This window comes from Dendropsophus ebraccatus, chromosome 6 (assembly GCF_027789765.1).
Source record: "Dendropsophus ebraccatus isolate aDenEbr1 chromosome 6, aDenEbr1.pat, whole genome shotgun sequence".
In the NCBI taxonomy this organism is placed as follows: Eukaryota; Metazoa; Chordata; class Amphibia; order Anura; family Hylidae; genus Dendropsophus; species Dendropsophus ebraccatus.
The window spans coordinates 128,560,274-128,579,578 of NC_091459.1; the positions used below are offsets into that span (position 1 = coordinate 128,560,274).

The following is a 19,305-nucleotide window of genomic DNA, read 5'->3' on the forward strand; positions in this document are numbered from 1 at the left end:
AAGTAGCCATGTTTTTGTAGCGCTGGATAACCCCTTTAAATACAACATGGCTGTGTTAGGAACTGCAGGGCTGTTGAAGCCCTTGTCTCGGCAAAGTTAGTTATCAATAGCGCTGCTGCATGCAGATACTGAGCCTCCCCTGATGTCTATATAATGTATGTTTGTTAGAGATGAGGAAAGTTTTAAAAAATTTGATTCTTCTTTTCCCCCAATTTTTGTCATAAAATTTGCCAACAATTGCTACAGATAAGGACGGGGAAACACAAAAACCAAAAAAGAATTTTATAGCGGATGCAAGACCAGTATATACAAATTTACTTTATTGATTACACATCAGAAAATTTAAAAAAATTTGATTAATTTTTACATCACAAGGGGGCTAGAGCAAATACAAATCCCCATAAGGACGGTGGATTGACAAGGTTCTTTCATGTAAAATATGCCATCACAGAACAAATAACAATACAAAATAATGAACCTATACATATACTGGGCACTGGGCTGGTACTGCATACAATGGATAGATATACCTCACAGTGAGTATGAAATGATAAATAGATACCATCCTCCTATAATAAAACATTACCCATACGTGTCCTTAGTTCATGTATCCACCTCACCGTACACCGTACGGTGAGGTGGATACATGAACTAAGGACACGTATGGGTAATGTTTTATTATAGGAGGATGGTATCTATTTATCATTTCATACTCACTGTGAGGTATATCTATCCATTGTATGCAGTACCAGCCCAGTGCCCAGTATATGTATAGGTTCATTATTTTGTATTGTTATTTGTTCTGTGATGGCATATTTTACATGAAAGAACCTTGTCAATCCACCGTCCTTATGGGGATTTGTATTTGCTCTAGCCCCCTTGTGATGTAAAAATTAATCAAATTTTTTTAAATTTTCTGATGTGTAATCAATAAAGTAAATTTGTATATACTGGTCTTGCATCCGCTATAAAATTCTTTTTTGGTTTTTGTGTTGAACAGTGTTGGGTGCGCATGGACCGCACTATTTGAGCCGTGTATAGGAGATAAGGACGGGGAGTTGTATGAAGTTTGGCTAAAAAAGTTTTTTAAAGTGCAATAAGGTTTATTTAAAATGAACTGGTCCTTTATAAATTGCTTTAAAAAAAACTGCAAAAAATAAAAAATAAAAATATTGGGAGTACCTATAAATATTAATGATATTCTTTCCTGTAACTACCCGAGGTATAAAACTAAAGTATTGTGGTATTATGTACCAAACCCAATGAACTTCATAAAGCACCAAAACAATTGCAGAATTGTTTTTGAGCTTTATTGTGTAGGTGGTCACAGCTCTAATGACCGCAAGGTTAAACAGTAGTGATGAGCGAATACTGTTCGATCGAATATCTATATTTGAGATATTCAAATATTCTATATTCGTACGAATATCCCACGAATATTCGATAAATATTCGATATGCGTTCAAATCCCCCAGCTTCCGGTTTTTACCTCCAAATGGTCAAATAGATGTTTTTCACTAATCGAATACTTGTTTGTTAGGAATGTGACTTTGCGCTCCTCGGTCTGTGCCAGGCGGCCGAGGAAGCGCTGAATTTTTGTCTGTGTTTGCATAGGAATTGTGTCTGAACTGTGTTTTACTTCAGCCACACCTGCCTTGCCTGTGAGACTTCTGGCAGTGCAGGGGTTACTGCACTGCTAGGTCTGTTCAGCTGAGCTTGGTGCTGGAATCAGGGCTGCTCCAATCAGCTGCTGGACCTAAGCTCTTACCCTGGATAAAAAGCAGTCAGATCCTCAGTTCCCCGCTGGCTATTAGTTGTCACTAGTCCCAGCTCCCCTGCTCCTTTCCCAGCGTTCCCTGTCCTCATACCCTTGCTATTGCTCTGCCCGTGTTCTGACCTCTTGCTTGACATTTGACTATCCGCTCTCCTTCTGATTTTGTACTGCGTTGTCTGTTTGGTTTTGACCCTGCTAGTTGACTATCCTCTATTGTGTTTTGTTTGTCTGTCTACGTTTTGTGTATTCACCTACGCAGTGTAGGGACCGACTCCGTGGTTGTCCGCGACCGTTTAGGGTCGACCGAGGCAAGTAGGCAGGTGACAGTGGGTGGGTTCAGATCTAGGGTCACTGTCTCTTGTCTTGTCTACGCCTGCCAGTCCTAACATTGTTCCCCTAGACTTTAATGGGATCGAATATTCAATTGAATATTCGAATAGTCGCGGGATATTCGTACGAACAACAAATATTCGAATATCTCACTATTCGCTCATCACTATTAAACAGCATTATGTATAGATTAACATACAGACATTTTTTACTACTTTTACATAAGAAAATGCTTTGGGAAAAAAAAAAGTTTTTGCAAGGTGCATTGTATTTTTTATACAATTCAATTTGCAAAAAAAAAAATTGGTGGTTTTCTTACAGGAGCCACCCCTTGGCTGGGTCCTTCCCGGAGAGATATTTGGCTAGTCCTGTGGTTCGAGACTCTTTGATGAGGCTCCATGGGCTCTTCTTTTGCAATCTATACATAATGCTATTTAACCTTGGGGTCATTAGAGCAGTGACCACCTACACAATAAAGCTAAAAAACAATAGGGGAATAGTTTTAATTGAGCGAGCATGCTCGGTTGAGCATCAGGGTGCTCAATTGAGTTTGAAGCTCGGCCAAGCACCATCAGTACAGTCGCTTTAAGTTTTGCACATGGTTAGAATGGCGTTGGCATGGGGAAGCCAGTGCTGTGGTCCTTTTTTGAACCGCGGTACAGTTCCCACATATGGCGCCATTCTATTCCCGGGCACCATATGGGAATGGCACCATATGCAGGAACTGAGCTGTGGTTCAAAAAAAGGACAGTGGCACTGATTTCCTCACACCGGTGCCGTTCTATCCATGTGTAAGAAAGACTTAAAGCGAATGTACTGATGGTACATTCACTTTAAATATTTGCGCTTCTGTACTAATTCAGCGTGCCGCTCCACCCCGGGTGCTGTGAAAGGCTGGATACAGTCCTTGGAAACTGGGAGCAGTTTCCCAGGACTGGATCCAGCTTTTCCTGGCACCCAGGGTGGAGCGGCAGGGTGTGGAACAGAATTGTAATGCATCCGGCTGGTAAGCCGCTTGCCAATCAAACAAATCACTGCACTTTGATAAGACGGGCGATTCACTAGTATCTAGTAATAACAATAGTAATAGGCCAGCTCGTCATCTGTTTTCATTCTCTGACGACGACTTTTTGCTTATGGGGAAATATATATTTAAGAGGTTTTTTAGTATATATATAAAAAAGTGTCTACTTTTCCCCCCCAGAAACACCGCCAATCTAGGCAGTTTCTTATATTGCAGCTCACTTGAATACAGTTAAAAGTATTATGCAGGAATAGAAAAATCACAGGTACTTTGTCGCAAAAACAGCGCCACCCCTGTCCTCAGGTTTTGTGTGTTATTGCAATTCGGCCCTATTCATTTTAATGGAACTGAGCTGCAAAACCCACAGCCAAACTGAGGACAAGTGTGGTGCTATTTCTGGAAGAAAGCTGCCATGTTTTTCTAAGCCTGGACAACCCTTTTAGGCTATGTTCACACTATGTAAAAGTACGTCCGTTGTTGCCGATGGCAACAACGGGCGTACTTTTACCGCAGTGGAACAATGCCTGTTGTTCTATGGGATCCCGGCCGGAGCGTACATACATCATATACGCTCCGGCCGGGATCCCATACGCCGCCGTAAACAACTGACATGTCAGTTTTCGGCCGCTCGCTTCACTGTGCGCTATGGGAAGCTCTGATGCGGGCACTCGCTGATGCGCCCGCATCAGAGCTCTGTGGCCGAAAGGATCATCCGGCCGGTACTTAAGATGATCCGGCCAGAGACCGGCCATTCTGTGACCCGGCCGGTCTCTTACGTAGTGTGAACATAGCCTTAAACTGTACAAATATTATGTTTCTGGTATAACAAAAATATTCTAGCCATGTGCATCCCCTTTAAGAGATATATGTTGGTGTATATGTGTAACAAAAATAGAATACAACACTGTTTGAAAAAAAAAAATGTAGGCGTATATTCAGGCAGAGTCTATCCCTTCATGTAGGGCGGATAGGGCCGTGTTGCCTTACAATCTGATATAAGATCTTACAGACACATTTCTCATGATATTTCATTTTTTCGCTGCCTATCCTCCTAGAGCTGAGGTGCAGCTGTCATAGATGTGAGTGTCAGTCTGCTCCATTATACGGGGTTCTCATAGCAATCGGGGAACAGATTCAGCGATATTATTATCACCGTCATTATCAAAATGTGTTATCTGTATACTAATATAATGCTCACAGTAATACAAAGGCGTGTGCACTAAAGAGGGAGCTCATACATCTGCTCTGGAGCCCCAGAGGGATTAGGCCAATTCCAGGTTCGTTCCATTTTCACTATAAGGCTATGTTCACACTATGTAAGAGACCGGACGGTCTCTGCCCGGATCATCCTGGCCGGTACTTAAGTACCGGCCGGATGATCTTTCCGGCCGCAGAGCTCTGATGCGGGCACATCAGCGTGCGCCCGCATCAGAGCTTCCCATAGCGCACAGTGAAGCAAGAGGCCGGAGCCACTCGCTTCATTGTGTGAACTGACAGGTTTTCCTACGGCCGCAATTCATTGAATTGCGGCCGCATAAAACTGACATGTCAGTTATTTGCGGCCCCGCACGGGATCCCGGCCAGAGCGTGTACGATGTGTATACGCTCCGGCCGGGATCCCATTCAAAATAAGGCATTGTTGCACCTCGCAAAAACTACAGCCGTTATTGTCGATGGCTACAACGGCTGTACTTTTACGTAGTGTGAACATAGCCTAATAGGGATCACTAGTGGTTAGGAGTGTGTTAGGAGTCAAGCAGCACCTGGAAAGGGCATATGCATGACACTGGTAAAACCCATTGTTGTCCTCAGTTAAAGACTATTGGTCACCAAAAAGAGTCCTGTTAAATTGATGTTATAATTTTACTATACTACTGAATATATACTGATCCATACACTATATATAGTGCTTTTAGTCTAGGCTCTTACCCTACCGAATTCTAACCCCCTATGGGACACAGCATCTAATTTGTGAGATGAGCCACTGTTATCAGGTGCCTAACCTAACCAGGTGCATAACTACCATTGTAGCAGCCATAGCGGCTGTTACAGGGCCCACCGTATCAGGGGGCCCATCCCTGCAATACACTGGGCCTCCTGAGCTGTTATCGTACTACCAAGGGAGATGCCTGCCACGGGGGACACTATATACTAGAGTGGTAGGATACTAGGGAAGATGCCTATTTTGCGGGACACTATGTAATACCTGGGGGGGGGATAACAGGGGAGATACCTACCATGGAGGACGCTATTTACTTGGGGGATACCAGTGGAGATGCCTAACATATGCTATCTACTGGGCAGAGGGCTAACAAACATGGGGATCGCATACAGTGGGATGGGGGAGAGGAAAGGGGGCCCAATCAAATGTTTGCTATGGGGCCCAGCCCTTTCTGATTGATACCATTATGAAGGGTATACAGCTCACTGGCATAGTGGTATACTCACAGTCAGTTTATTCATTGGTATGTGGTACTGCTCTGTGTCAGCCGGTTGTAGTACTGTCTTGACGCCAGTGCTAACTCAGAACACTGGTGTGATGGTACAGCGTACCTGCTTGTGCGTGGCTGGCTATACCCTTCCCCAATGGTTGGTGATCTGCAGGGTTGTGATGGGTCCCATGGGAGCTTATCACGGTGGTCCAGAGTGAAGTTATGACCCACCCGGACTGTCAGTACCGCCACCCACAGAAAGGGGAAATAACCCAAGGACAGTGTAGCTTGTGTGTAGGTGCAATGATCACTGAGTCCTAATAGAATAAATAAACTTGTTCTTTTTACTGTTAAAACTTCTGTGATCCAGGTGAATAATACTAGACTGATACAGACTTGACTGTACTGAGAGCTGTGGAGGTAGAGAGTAGAGTAGCCGTGCTGACTTGGTTGCGTGCTGAGAAGAGTAAAGAGAGTTCAGAGGAGTGGAGAGGAGTAGGTCATAAGAGTTTGTGCTCTGCTGGAACTTTAGAAGAAGAAGAATATTTGAAAGAAGAAAAATACTTGTGCCCATGTTTCGACCTTTGTCGTTACCCCCTTTTGCTCTGCAGTGTTGAGTTACCCGTCCCTTTAGGGTAATGCAAGCCCCAGTCCTAGTTACCTGAGTTGAGCAAAGTGTCCTACTGTGTTCCGGTGTCACCTGCGCTGTGAGATAGAGTACGTAGGCTCATGGTTGCTTTGCTCTACCCGGATCAGTTCTTCAGTTTTAGGAGACTGTCCTGCACTTTTAGAGATGTTAAAGGCGTGGGTTGGGGTGATTCCTTATTTGTCCTCTCTGTAGGTGTTTAGCACTGCATAGTAGATAGAAGTGTTGCTCTAGAAAATAAAGTCTCTGTGTTCTTCATAAGGGTACACTACAACTGGTCTGTTCCGGACAGGGAACCTGGCAGAACCAGGCTCCTGGCTAAGATCAGCAGGAATGCCTGATCTGTGTGTCTTGCTCTACAGAGAAACAGAAAAGAACTGACTGTGTGGGTTTACTTTTCCTCTCCCCATGTGACAACTTCCTACAGGGTGTGTGTAACAGCTCCTGTGAGTGGTGGAGAAGAGAGTGCGAGAAGAAAGGAGGATAGAGATAGGTAGAAAAGAGTATGAAACTCTCATTGGTGTAGACAAACACAACAATAACCCTTTCATGACTACAGCTGTGCAACATATATATGAATATACATACTACTGACATCTAGAGGCAAAACTCATACATGAGTTCATTACCACTTCACTTTTGAGATAGCAGGCTTTTGTGAGGGGTGTTCAAAGTAGAAACATCCATGGTGGGACACCCCAGGTACACTTATATATACATATATCCTAGAGATGAGCAAAGCTGCAAAGAAGTTGGCAAATATTTGCTTCATTAACTAAGCAAATTTTTGCAGGCTTTGTTTAAAAATTTACAAAAAAATTACAGCCACACATGCAATTGTTGTGGATGGTACTCAATCCGTACCAGACTGTTGTCTATCTGCTCCAAATTAGGTATGCTTATATATATATGCATAGGCGTATGAAGAACCACTATGACGCCATGTCAAGGTAGAACTCGTTTATTATAAGCGTTACAGAAGGTTATATAGCAGAAAGAAGTCAGAGCAAAGAGGGCAATTATATAGATAAGATGCCAGGCTATTATTTGCCTTGGACAGGTTCCTTATTTGCATAGTGGGTTGTATTACATAGATCATGGATTACGTAGTCATACACAGACTTTCTCCTTTAGGCATTGTCCAGGATATGGGGGCCATCTTTAACAATAGAATGAACAGAATTGTCTTTATTTCCACAACAGTCCCCCCTATGAAGACTATTCTGTCCCTATAAAAGAACCTCACCCATCTGTCCCAATGCACCGATTCCTCTTCACCAGTTACTTGACAGTTCATTCCTAGTGAATGACCCCCCAACTAGTGGACTTGTACATAGGAAATTCAGATGTATTGACCCTCATCTCACTTCACTTATGGGGGTTATCTTTGGAACTATATAGTGTAGATTGTCTCAGAGGTGTGTAGATCTTCTTGTAGTTCAGGTCTCCATAGGTTGCAGTTGCAGGTTCCAGTGCCAACATCTGTGGGCTGAGATCTTTGGTCGATGTAGTAAACAGTCTCCTGGCACACGGTATGATAATACATGCTATAAAAACAAGGAAAAATAAAACACACACAAAGGCTATCCCAAAGCTCGCTGCCAACCCTTTGATCCAACTAAAGTATGTGTGCCAAGGGTCATCTGTCCATGAATATCCTTTTAGTTCTGTTGACATGTCAGTCAGTCCTTTTAGCGCCGTGGTCATACTACCATCCGGTCCCATATTACCAGCAATGTATATGCAACAAATGTCTCCTATCGTTTTACAGACTCCTTCTTTTTAAATCAGGAGTGTCAAGGGCCAGACGGTTCTGAAAGACCATAATACAGGTGGGACCTAGCTGTTACTGCTACTACACCTTTAAATGCCTCTCGGGTGTAGTTTATAAATTGCTGATGATTGTAATATATGTAGTTTATCCAATCTACATTCTTGTTTACCGTTATGATAGGGGTCAGTGATTTAAATCTGCCTTTTACCAGGTCCTGGCCTTAAAGTCATTGAGCACCCCCCTTGGCGCCCCATGGCATCAATATAAACATGTGGGTCAAAAACTGCCAGGGGCACTGTAGTTTAGTGTTTCCAAATATAAACTAAAGCACTTGGTGAGAAGGCTTTTTCTATCTTAGTATCATATCAGCAGTTCTGCTCTAGCAAAGACTTCAGCAGAGAAGGGTCTAGGGGCAGTCATCCCTGACAGCCTGAAAATGAGTCACCAATGAGGCCAGGCAGTAGGGAAAGCTATGTTGGGCTGTATAGCTAGAGGTATAACCAGTAAGAAGAGGAAGAGGGTGTTAATAATAAGAGACTGAATACAAGAACAAGGGGACATAAGCTGAGGTTAGTTGGGGGAAAAGGTCAGAAACACAATAAAATAGGTAACTCTACAATGACTGAAAAGATATATTAATAGGGCAGACTAGATGGACTAAATGGTCTTTTACTGCCCACAATCTTCTATATTTATGCCTATTAACAGAAAAACAATGTATAACTCTGTACAGTATACATCAATATACAGCTTAGTTACAGCAAAACAAATACAAGCTTATTATCCAAACTAATATCTGTATGATTCCTGAAAACCATCTTTCAATGAGATGTAAAATTACAGAGTTTAATTATGAAAAGAAAAAACAATAATCCTCATCAGATGCCGCCGGTGCTTTACACTATTCTTCTCATCTGCTCCACTTTACCTACTGTCATCATTACTCAGAAATTCCAGTTGTATCTATATAGTGGCAGCATATCCGTCCAATCAGCTGACAGATACCAAACTAACCAAACTTTATTGTCTCATCACTCCTGTCCCTAATCCTGACTACAGGTGTAGCAAATCTCCTTGCTTCCACTTTGCCATCATGAGGGTATGGGAAATACACAGTAACTAACTTTAAAAAGTTTCTGAAAAGTAAAAGTTTAGATGTGAGCAAATCTTATCTAATGGCAAAAACAAAAAGTTGATTGACACATAAACAAAAAAACAGCACAACAGATAAATGTGACAAAATCTCTACAATGTGACCTACTATGTAACCATTAGATTCACTTATAATACCCAATCAGTGAATTCACAATCTTCAGTACGGGATTCTCTGAATTTTTACTTCTTTTTAGTCTTTTTTTTTTATTTTACTTTATTTTGTACCTAGAAACATCTTTATGATCAGATCACACAGGTCTAATGACTGGTCACATCTCTTCTTGTAAATAATCATATACTATATTATACTAATAACATACATTAATTTTTAAAGGGCCAATTTTCCTGGGTTACGGGCAGAACTTCAAGGCATAGACTGGGAGCGGCTGCTATCACATACTGATACAGCTAATAAATGGGAAATCTTCAAATCCACATTAAATAACTGTACTGCCAAATATATTCCTATGGGTAACAAATATAAACGGTTAAAATCCAATCCCACATGGCTTACAACCGAGGTTAGAAGGGCTATAAATGAGAAAAAAGGGGCATTCAAAAAATACAAATCAGAGGGGTCAGCTGTAGCCTTTAAACATTACAAAGAAGTCAACAAAACCTGTAAAAATGTAATAAAAGCAGCAAAAATTCACAATGAAAGGCAGGTAGCCATAGATAGCAAAAGAAACCCCCAAAAATTCTTCAAATATATTAATGCAAAAAAAACAAGGTCAGAGCATGTAGGACCCCTAAATAATGGTGACGGGGAGTTAATAACTGGGGATCAGGAGAAAGCTGAGTTACTTAATGGCTTCTTCAGCTCTGTATATACAAAAGAAGAGGATGGAGCTGTTGTGGGTGGGGCCAGTACTGAGGTGGGTGGGGCCAGTGCTGCTAACACATGTAATCTACTGAACTGGTTTACTATAGATATGGTCCAAGATAAATTAAATAAACTCAATGTAACCAAAGCTCCAGGGCCTGATGGATTACACCCCAGAGTTCTTAGGGAACTCAGTTCTGTAATTTCTCTACCCATGTATGAAATATTCAGTGATTCTTTGCTTACTGGTATTGTGCCGAGGGCCTGGCGCAAGGCAAATGTAGTGCCGATATTCAAAAAGGGCTCTCGAACTTCCCCAGGTAACTACAGACCTGTAAGCTTAATGTCCATTGTGGGGAAACTATTTGAGGGGCTTATAAGGGACTACATCCAGGAATATGTAGTGGCTAATAGTATTATAAGTGATAACCAGCATGGTTTTACTAAGGACAGAAGCTGTCAAACCAACCTAATATGTTTCTATGAAGAGGTAAGTAGAAGCCTGGATGGCGGCGCGGCTGTGGATATAGTGTACCTGGATTTTGCAAAAGCGTTTGACACAGTTCCTCATGGACGTCTGATGGGTAAGTTAAAGTCTATCGGTTTGGAAAATTTAATGTGTAACTGGATTGAAAACTGGCTTAAAAATCGTACCCAGAGAGTGGTGGTCAATGATTCCTACTCCGAATGGTCCCCGGTAATAAGTGGTGTACCCCAAGGGTCAGTACTGGGCCCTCTTCTGTTTAACTTGTTTATTAATGATATTGAGAATGGAATTAACAGAAATGTTTCTATCTTTGCAGATGACACCAAGCTTTGTAGTACAGTACAGTCTATGGAGGATGTGCAGATGTTACAGGATGACTTAGACACACTGAGTGTTTGGGCGTCCACTTGGCAAATGAGGTTCAATGTGGATAAATGTAAAGTTATGCACCTGGGTACTAATAACCCACATGCATCATGTGTCCTGGGGGGAGTTACTCTGGGAGAGTCACTGATGGAGAAGGATCTGGGTGTACTTGTAGATAATAGACTACAGAACAGCACACAATGTCAGTCAGCTGCTTCTAAGGCCAGCAGGATATTGTCATACATTAAAACCGGCATGGACTCTCGGGACAGGGATATAATATTACCGCTTTATAAAGCTTTGGTGCGGCCCCATCTGGAGTATGCTGTCCAGTTTTTGAACCCGATTTATAAAAAGGACGTTGTAGAGCTGGAGAGGGTACAAAAACGGGCAACTAAACTAATAAGGGGAATGGAGCATCTTAGTTATGAGGAGAGATTAAAAGAATTACATGTTTAGTCTGGAGAAGAGACGTTTAAGGGGAGATATGATTAACTTATTTAAATATATAAATGGCCCCTACAAGAAATATGGGGAAAAGATGTTCCAGGTTAAACCCCCTCAAAGGACAAGAGGGCACTTCCTCCGCCTGGAGAAAAAAAGGTTCAATCTCCAGAGGCGACAAGTCTTCTTTACAATGAGAACTGTGAATCTGTGGAACAGTCTACCACAGGATCTGGTCACAGCAAAAACAGTAGAGGGCTTCAAAACAGGGCTAGACGAGTTCTTAGAGCAAAATAATATAAATGCATATGTATAGAACCTATCACCCCTCCCCCTTCCCTGTATCCATCCCCTCCTTGGTTGAACTTGATGGACATGTGTCTTTTTTCAACCGTATTAACTATGTAACTATGTAACATACAGTTCAATTAATACTGACGTGTTTGGATCTTACTGAATTGTCTCTTGTGTCGCTGAGATCATCACATATACATAAAATAACCACCATAGAAATAAAAACAAGGTGTAAACTATACATCACCTAAGGTTTCAAAGCCTTTTCATGGAAATCATATATCACATGATCCTTTTTGTCACAGTTAGCGGCATTGCTATGGATCCTTATCCCTGTCTTTTGACTGAAAAAGCCGCTCAGACTCCTGGCCTCTTTTCCTGCTATGAGGCCACTAGTATCACCACAGACATTGCTCCTTGGTTTTGTTCTCTCACATAGCTGTGGTTGACATTCAGCTAACCTGTAAGGACGACATCAATACAGACAAGGACATACCTATACGGACCTCCTAGGGCAGGTGGATGACGTCTACTTACAGTCCCTGAAACAGGCAGGATGGTCACATACTATGCAGACAGGCACCTTTATTGGGTTACCTACAGTAGGTTATGACAGGTGTAGATAATACAGCCCTACACAACCCTCTTTACTATATTTGTTGACCCCTGGGCCGCCCAATGTGAGGATACTACACCACATTACACATGGCTTCCTTCTGCTGGTTTTGTCAGATAGCTTACAGTGAGATACAAGACTGCCGGCACAGTTACTTACTGTCTGATGCCATCTTCACCCTGTACCTCCTCTCCATCCGCTGGTCTCTCAGCTTGTTGCTGATTGTCTCTGGAAAAGACTTAAAAACAGACAGATCCACATCTCCCCTCCACCTGTACACTATGTACGGTTACCTCAGGGAGAGAACGGAAACTACAGCATCGGCAGCTTCGTCCATCATCCGTCACCCTTTGTGGCCTCAGGGTTTGTCTGCGTGAACGTTGCGTCAGCCGCTCTATGGCAGCTCTTCTTCTTCTTGCTCAATCAGTTTTTACACATTGATTTGCCCAGGGAATCAACAAATCTCAAACTCGCCAATTGACCCATTATGGTGGGTGATCAAAAAGTGTACCTGGAGTTCACATAGACATCTGTAAAGTTACCTGTAACCATTCTATATGTCCCAGTGACTGTCCTCACACCTTGGATAGGGTGGTTGCTTTTAGTGGTACGTCATTCTGCATGGAGGTCACCGTATATCCTGTCTTGTCATCCATCTTTGTAAAATCTGGGATTATCTACAATGATAACTTAAAACTTCATTAATATTTGGGTTTTCAATTACATTTTCATCTTTCAGATTTGAAATTTCTAACACAATAGTAACAAAAACACAATAAACATTTCAATAAACATCTTTAGTCACAAAAATAAAAGTTTGTGCAGTGTTTAAACTGATCCGCTTAATTCCCTTCTTTCCCCTTCTTAAACTTGGCCTATAGGTATATAATAACATAGCCAAGTATAACACTATACACCTTTATAAAGGTATATAATAACAACTGTAGAAAACAGTGGAAAACAGGTGATTTGAGTGCCTTTGAACGTGGCATGGTTGTTGGTGCCAGAAGGGCTGGTCTGAGTATTTCAGAAACTGCTGATCTACTGGGATTTTCACGCACAACCATCTCTAGGGTTTACAGAGAATGGTCCGAAAAAGAAAAACATCGAGTGAGCTGCAGTTCTGTGGGCGGAAATGCCTTGTTGATGCCACAGAACGCACAGTACGTCGAACTTTGAGGCAGATGGGCTACAGCAGCAGAAGACCACACCGGGTGCCACTCCTTTCAGCTAAGAACAGGAAACTGAGGCTACAATTTGCACAAGCTCATCGAAATTGGACAGTAGAAGATTGGAAAAACGTTGCCTGGTCTGATGAGTCTCGATTTCTGCTTGAACATGACAATGAGTTCACTGTACTCCAATGGCCTCCACATCACCAGATCTCAATCCAATAGAGCATCTTTGGGATGTGGTGGAACGGGAGATTCGCATCATGGATGTGCAGCCGACAAATCTGCGGCAACTGTGTGATGCCATCATGTCATTATGGACCAAAATCTCTGAGGAAGCTTCCAGCACCTTGTTGTATCTATGCCACGAAGAATTGAGGCAGTTCTGAAGGCAAAAGGGGGTCCAACCCATTACTAGCATGGTGTACCTAATAAAGTGGCCGGTGAGTATATATATATATATATATATATATATATATATATCCATCCATCTAATTTGTAGTGTAATTTAGCCTTGTGTTAAAAATCTCTGAGCATAATGTAAGTTCTCCAAGTCCACTCCTACACATTCCACTGAGAGGAAACTCCTAATCAAAAATCTACTTGTTACATTTTACTTGCTCACAGCTTTCCTCACAGTAGTGTCTTTTATCAGCAAGTTGCACAGAGCACCTCATCAAGGCCATACATTAGAGGGAGAAATGAATCTTTGAAGACGCGCAGACTTGTGCCTCAACTTTTGTGTGGGTGGAGCTGGGGGGACGCGAAAAATCCGATCAGGGTTAATTACAGAATATTGGGGTGTGGTGCTAGGTGGTGTACTGTGCCAGCCCCCATGGGGGGGACTGCTTCTGGAGACACCTCTTTTTTCCTCTGGGGGGGGGAACAGGGTGATGGAATGTGATCCACAATTGTAACAAATATGATGGGAGTTAGGATTTAGGTTAGGACCAGTAATCGACACCATTTTAGGGCGGTGGCCCCCCCACCTGGTAGCATTGTCTGATACACATATATAATATACTTATGAAAAATTTTCTGTTCCACCACTCTTATGGAAGTCTCTCGCTAAATCTGCATCAGTAAGCTATTTCCTCTTATCTTTTCAAGGCTTTTTTTTTTTTTAGTTCCCATCTTATTTTCATGGTTTCTTTCTAATTCACAGCATTTTTTTTTTCTCTGACACCAGTTGGGAGGCTGTGTACTCCCCTAGTCCAAGTGATATGCGCTTTTCCATGTTAGACACACAAAACAAAACAACCTGAGTTACGAATCACCTTTTTCCGTCCAGTCTACACAAAGAGTCCACACAACAGGAGCAAACTTTACCACTTGCTCTAAAGGCGGAGACAGACCCACCGGTTCCCGCCTGCCTCCAGAACGTGTCCCCTCCTCCGTACCCAGAGACGCCTAGACCGACATACTCAGTAAGAGGTTCAGATCCACGTCTGTCAACTCCCCTGTACCCTGAGACGTCTACACCAACGTATTCAGTAAGAGGTTAAGACTACCGTCTGTTAGTGAACACTCTGCACAGACCAATTCTCCGCTGCCCTGACTCCAACTCTCTCAGACACGTAACATAACCACAGATAGACAAGAGATTTTACCATATTCTTGACCAAAGGCTTTTGTAGTGACCAACTGCCAGCCGACAGACCACATCCAAACAGACAGTGGGCTAGGAATATTTCGGGCAAGATTACAAAATTTTCTTACCGTACTCAATGGAGATGCGCTCTCCCATTCCCCGGCCACTTTTTGGAAAGGTGTGGTGGTTATTTTTGGCTCACCAAGGTCCGTTTCGCCAGTGGTCCCATCTGGGGTGCCAAATTGTTGTGGATGGTACTCAATCCGTACCAGACTGTTGTCTATCTGCTCCAAATTAGGTATGCTTATATATATATATATATATATATATATATATATATATATATTTATATATATATATGCATAGGCGTATGAAGAACCACTATGACGCCATGTCAAGGTAGAACTCGTTTATTATAAGCGTTACAGAAGGTTATATAGCAGAAAGAAGTCAGAGCAAAGAGGGCAGTTATATAGATAAGATGCCAGGCTATTATTTGCCATGGACAGGCTCCTTATGTGCATAGTGGGTTGTATTACATAGATCATGGATTACGTAGTCATACACAGACTTTCTCCTTTAGGCATTGTCCAGGATATGGGGGCCATCTTTAACAATAGAATGAACAGAATTGTCTTTATTTCCACAACACTTTCAATTAGTACAGTGTATGGGCGTGTGCAAGGGATTATCCATATCCAATCCCTTGCAGCCGTCCAATCAACTGAAGCCCTCAAAAAGGTCCTTGTGGTAGAGAGAGGTAGAGGAGAGTCAGTAGAAGATTCAGGTAGAGGAGAGCTCTTTTGGTCCAGTTAGTGGGACAGTGTAAGCTATATACTGCTGGTGAATACGGTGGAACATTGTGTCGGCATTGCAGCAGGGAGGGATAGCACAAATTCTATGCATGACTCACGTGTGAACCTCATTGTGCAAAAGTTCCTCCATTCCTTTCCAGGACTGAAGGAGCTGCTGAAAACTTTGCACCCACTTTAGCCACTCCTACATGCAACAGAACACCCTCCGCCAGATCCAGTTCCCATGTGGACTCCACAAACATCATCTGATCTGTGGAACTTGGCCCTCCACATTTTGGACCAGATGTATGAACAGAGATCGGTGGTCTTTGACTCGTCACGCATTCTGGCAGCTTCACACAAAACTGCAATTTTTTAGGTCACCAATTGTGTGATGTCTGCGGATTGCTGGTAACATTTAAGGAAGCCACTCTGTCGGTCAGCCGCAACGACTACGGTGTGAATGACGTCATCCCACTGCTTCATGTCATGGAGACTGCATCATCGCTGAGCAGTGCTACTACCATGTGAAAAATAATAATAATCATTATTTTTATTTATTTAGTGCAACAGATTGCGCAGTGTGGTGGCCCACAATGGGTGTTGCTTGTTCTTACACCTCTTGCAAAAGCCTGTACTTTAAAGTGTCAGTGTTGGTGAGGTATTACTTAAGTTTGCCACTAGATCTCACTAGTATATGTATTGTATACCTAAGTAGTGCACAGCTGTGGTGTCTAAAGGGCTATTGTCTTTGTGATCTGCGCACCAATGAGAGCTCTTTCTCTTTCTACCTATCTCTATCCTTCACTTTTCCGTGCACTCTCTTCTCACCCACTCACAGCACACGTTACTGATGCAGTAGGAAGTTGTCACATGGGGAGAGGAAGTGTAGCCACACCTTAGTGAGTCCTACTTTGGATTCTGTAGAGGACAGACGCACACAGAAATGCTCCCTACAGTGGTCAAGCTGGGCCATGGCCTATGCCAGGTCCCCTGTTACGGGACTCACACAACTAGTGTAGTCCAGTCTAAGGTGTGCTAGTGGATGGACGCACATGGGGACAGACCCGTGTTTCTTGAAAGCAGCACTTCTACACACTATGCAGTGCTGAACGCACACTTAGAGGACAAGTCAGGGATCATCCCAGCCCTCGCTGTGAACAAGTTTAAAAGTGGAGGACAGTATCCTAAAGAAATAGGAACTGATCCGGATAGAGCAAAGTTGCTAGAAGCCTAAGTACGCTATATGGCAGAGCGGGTGTCACCAGGAAATCTTGGCCACTCTGCTCATCCCAGGTAACAAGGTCTGGGGCTTGTGTCACCCTCTTGGACGGGTCGCCCGACACTGGTGGGCGATAGGTGGTGCAAAGGCCAAAGAGTCAAAACATGGGCACAAGTATTCTCTCTACTCTCAAGTGTTATACTTATTCTACTTCTCAAGTTCGGGCAGAGCACAGTACTATTTTGGGTTGGGATTCTCTCGAAACCCTCCTCTCTACTTCTCTAAACTTCTCCTATCTCTCAGCACGCAGCTCAGTCAGCAGGACTATACTCCTACCCAGCTCTCAGCACAGATCTGGTCACTAAGGTCTAAAGTAACTTATCAAGCTGAAACTTACTGTGCATCACTGTATCAAGTATTCTGGCAGTAAAGAAGAGTTTTTTTTATTTTAACGTGTATCTGTGATCCTTATTCAAGCACCTACACAGCCATTACATATTCCTTGTGTCATCTCCCCTTTCCGTGAGTGGTGGTACCAAAAGTCCGGGTGGGTCACAACTCCACTCCGTACCACCGAGATAAGTACCCAAGGGACCCCCAAACAGCCCGGCAGGTTACCGACCACAGGGAAAAGGGTATAGCCAGCCTTATTAAAATAAAAGCAGGTGTGCCATCATACCTGTGTGCTCCAATCGCCACTGGCGTCACGACAGTATAGCACCTGGCTGAGCTATATCCTGACCAGTTCTGGGGGTACATACATGGACAAAATCAGACATTACAGACATATACATATAATTATCCATTCATGAGTAGTAAGGTCCCTGTTCGCATGCATGAGCTTACAGACTATTAGGAGGGGGTTTGAAACAAAAAGGCAGATTGAGCCATGTCATAAATTGGTGGTGTTGGAGGAAGAGAATGAGTTATATGGCCTTGTCTTCCAAACACTGATGCAGACAGATGGAGAAAGATCTGGTGGAAGGATGACCCCAGCACACCATGGAGGTACACAGAGCATACCGGTGAGAAAAGGCACTCATTGACCCTCACACATGGCCACAAGCTTGTTTGAAGTGCTCTGACATTTGAATTGAGGGCATCCATAGGAGGGACAGGTACTGGTTGGCCACTCTGGTCGACCAATGTTTCTGCTGGAAAATGACAGAGTTTTTTCCTCTGTTGGACAGGTAAGCCAAACTCAAATTGTACCGTGAGTTATTGTGGAGTCGGTTGTTGGAGGCGTACCAGCAAGAACACCAGCCTGCTTTCCCCAACAAGAAGTCAGGAGGACCCTGGGCACTTGACAACCATGACTGCTAGTGGGGACGTGAGGTGCAGCACCAGTCATGGTAGCCATTTCAACCTCCAGTCACTTATGAGTGACTCTGTCAAGCACCAGAAGAGGAAATCCGTCAGCCACAAACTTATATCTCCATCCGGCAGAAGCTTAAATTCCAGGTTAATCATATTTGGAGTCACCCTTGCCCCCTAAACATTTCCGATCTGGTGCAGTTCTGGGCAGAGAAGCTCGACATCTGTCACAGCTGGCACAGTTTGCTCTGACTCTGCTGTTTTGTCCAGCCAGCAATGTTGCATCGGAGAGGGTGTTTAGTGCAGCAGTGGCCATTGTGACTCCCAGAAGGACCAGGCTGTATTGCCCCAGTGTGGTGAGGCTGACATTTATCAAGTTCAACCAATCCTGGATAAGATGGGATTTCACCACCCCTGCCTGATTTTTATGACTGAAACATCAGCCGACAGTCAGCAATCCAGCACGTGCCAGTTTCTATCCAAGAAAAGTATACACAGCTGATCCACCAACGTCTACTGCTGTCCTGGGAAACAACTTTATTTTCAACCACTGATCCACCAATGTTGACTCCTCTCCTAGGAGAAAATGTAAAGATTGACTAGCTGAAGATTTTTAACATTTTTGATACTTTGAATTTTTGCCAATACCAAAGCAATAGCTGTTTAATGAACATATAATAAATAATAATAATAATAATTTATTTGTATAGCGCCAACAGATTCCGCAGCACTTTTTTTTTTTCCTATGCATACAGTACAGAGGTACATAATACACAGTTAAATTGGAATAAATAAGAACATAATAAATAAAAATAACAAAAATACAAAGTATAAACGAGACCTGCTTGTTGGAGCTTACAGACTATAATTTTCGTTGACACCAGGCATAAGTGCTTTAGTTGTCCATGGTCCGGCCATTGTACATAGTTAGAAATGCAGGATAAGTCAGTAACAACACCAATGTCTGATGCAAGTAAACATATAAAGTGCAGGAACCGTCAGAGATGGAGCAAGGGAAACACCAGAAGGGGGAAACAGTTTAGGGAA

The 19,305-nt window shown here is 42.9% G+C and overlaps 1 protein-coding gene across 1 annotated transcript in view; it reads right to left on the bottom strand.

Moving 5' to 3' along the window:
• Positions 1-19,305, bottom strand: part of LOC138796053 (cysteine-rich venom protein-like) — a 427,653-nt gene that overhangs the window by 165,574 nt on the left and 242,774 nt on the right. The gene's annotated exons all lie outside the window — the stretch shown is intronic.